The 2,500-nt window shown below is 39.5% G+C and overlaps 1 protein-coding gene across 1 annotated transcript in view; it reads right to left on the bottom strand.

Moving 5' to 3' along the window:
- The window catches only part of LOC138057986 (uncharacterized), a 58,369-nt gene that overhangs the window by 26,814 nt on the left and 29,055 nt on the right, over positions 1-2,500 (bottom strand). The gene's annotated exons all lie outside the window — the stretch shown is intronic.

Below are 2,500 nucleotides of genomic sequence, written 5' to 3'. Positions count from 1 at the left end.
ATGGTCAGGTACAATTGCAAGAATACTAATTTTAATTTGTTTCTTGTCAAAGAAAATCATATCCTTGCTTATTAGGGTATGAGTTTGTGCATGCTCATCAAAACTATTGGAAATAAATTGAAATTAAAAGAAATTATACACTGTTGTAAACTGTTTCAAGGCTTTCAAGGGATCCCTAATTACAGGAGCGGCTACGCATCTTTCAAAGTTACAATTCACTCGAGCTGGGTTCTGAAAGGGCATACACGAATCCATGAGACTATTACACTCCAGAAACACATTAGGTGTAACAATGACTGACTGAATCATACACAGTCCTGTCTGAGTAGTTCCTACTCGACTGATAAGAGTATGGTACTTTCTCGTAATCTTGCACTCGTTACGGTAGGTAAAACATTTTACTCATATTTAGAGTAACTTTACTCAAAATACTGAGTCAGTGGACTAGTTTACTCAAAAAAAAGAGCGAGATTCAATCATTCGAAAAATGGCTTTTTTTGCAGTGATATATATGTTCTAGGTGAATTCTTTAACATAGTTTTCATACCTCCAAAACAGCATTTTAGACCACGAAAGCCGCATGCTAGTGCCACATTTATACCAACGTGATTCTCCCGGCTGTAAGAAGCCTAGGAAACCTGGCGCCCTTTCATCTGATAAGGCTGTCAAAGATAACATCCGGAAAAAAATTGACAGCTAGATACATGTAGCCTAACAATGCGGTTCAAGTCATTCCACGTTTTCTTTTACAAAAGACAGAAGAGAGGAGAGGAATCATCCAAATCATCTCAAATCGAAAACAGAAAGGTCAGATATGGACGAAAAAGCTGAAAACCGTCACAATATGGACGGGCAAACTTTACAGTTTAGCTGTTTGAAAGCGCGACAGAATATGTTTTTATCAAGTGCGTTCACGGGTAGATGCAATTGATGCTACAAGTCACTGCAATTGATGAAAGTCTTAAAGCATTCTCGACTAGACTTAATTTGTCTCAGTACTTTGATAATTTTCGAGAGGCAGGGTTTGATGACCTGGAGACAGCAGTCAGGCTATCAGAGTAAGAACTAGAGCAAAGTGTCGGCATTGTGTTACCGGGACACAAGCGAAAGCTGTCTTTGAACTTTGAGAAGCTTTGCCAACCAACTACTTCTTCTCAGTCTTCTCAATCAAGTCATCCTCAGCTAGGAAAGCCAAGGAAATCACTGCAGGCAAATCTTACATTTCAAAGCGGTAAGTTAACTGCAGAGTTCCCTGAAGAACCATCAGACCCAGAAAGGCCGTGGAAGACATTCATGATTCCCCACCCAAGATTTCCCAGGCAGCATTTTTTTAACAGTATTCTTCCACAAGTGTATGAGTCAGCCCAGCCACATCTACTGGCCCAGCTACTGGATTAAAGAAAGGAGAGACAGATGGGTAAGGAAACAGCTGCTGGGTAGTTTGACGGTTTCAGTGACAAGAATAACCAACCTGTCGGACAAAAATTACATTACTCAAGTGAGGTCACTGCCAGTTCCTTCCAGGCCGCAGTCTCAACCTGTGTGTCTGCCAAGAAAGAAGTTGAGCAACAAATCAAACAAGCGGAATTAATCAAGACAAAGTTACAGCAGCAGAAAGAAGAGTTGTTTGAGCCATCGTCTGCAAAGCTAAAATCGTGGGCCAAGGAGCAGTTTGCTTACATTCAGGAAACGTTATCAGCCACTATTGGTCTCAAAAGCCAATAAGAAGCTGTCAGAGAAGACATCTACCAAACTCATGAAGAACTTGCAAAAGGGCACAAGTTCAGCCTTGCCAGTGCTGAAAGTTGACAGAAACGTAAACGTGCCCGCAATAATTCTGAAAAAGCCAAAAAAGGAAAATCAAATCACAAAAAGAAAGAAGGCAAGATGTACTCAGCAAGCTCTGTTGCAGCAAATAAGTCATGATGGAAGTTGCAGATGTAGAAGATGGAGGCGATATCAAGTTAAAGAAGGCATTGGAAGTTGGGGAAGCTAATTTACTTTTCTTTACCACACTTAAGCCTCGCTCCCACTACAACGCCCTCTTGTTTCTGCACAAGAAAGATTTTTTCACTCCAAGCTTGAAAGTGTGTGTGGAGGAACGACTGCAATCGATGGAAGACAAAATAAAAAATTTCAAAGGATATTTTTTAAGATCAGCAGAGGATAATGACTGCGATGATTCCAAGGAAAATTAATGTTACTGACAGTTTTATTCTTTCACAACTACTATGACATTAGTTAATGTTAAAAACTACCAGGTGTTGCAAAGATGTAAGAAGCTTGGTGTCTAGTAAATTTGCAACTGCGTTTTCTCAGTATGTCGATTCGATCCTTTTCTATTTGTACACACATGTAAAGATTACATACATCAGGTTTGAATATATTATAATGCCAAAGCTTGGACGTTCACATTTAAATTAAGGTATCTATTCCTCAGTTTACTACCGAGTTAAATTTGACGGTCAGAAAAGTAAGCAAACATAGTTTTTGTTCTGAG

Source organism: Montipora capricornis, chromosome 7 (genome assembly GCF_036669925.1).
Source record: "Montipora capricornis isolate CH-2021 chromosome 7, ASM3666992v2, whole genome shotgun sequence".
Lineage (NCBI taxonomy): Eukaryota > Metazoa > Cnidaria > Anthozoa > Scleractinia > Acroporidae > Montipora > Montipora capricornis.
Note: the sequence above shows the minus strand (reverse complement) of the source record. Positions and strands in the feature narration are given on the sequence as shown.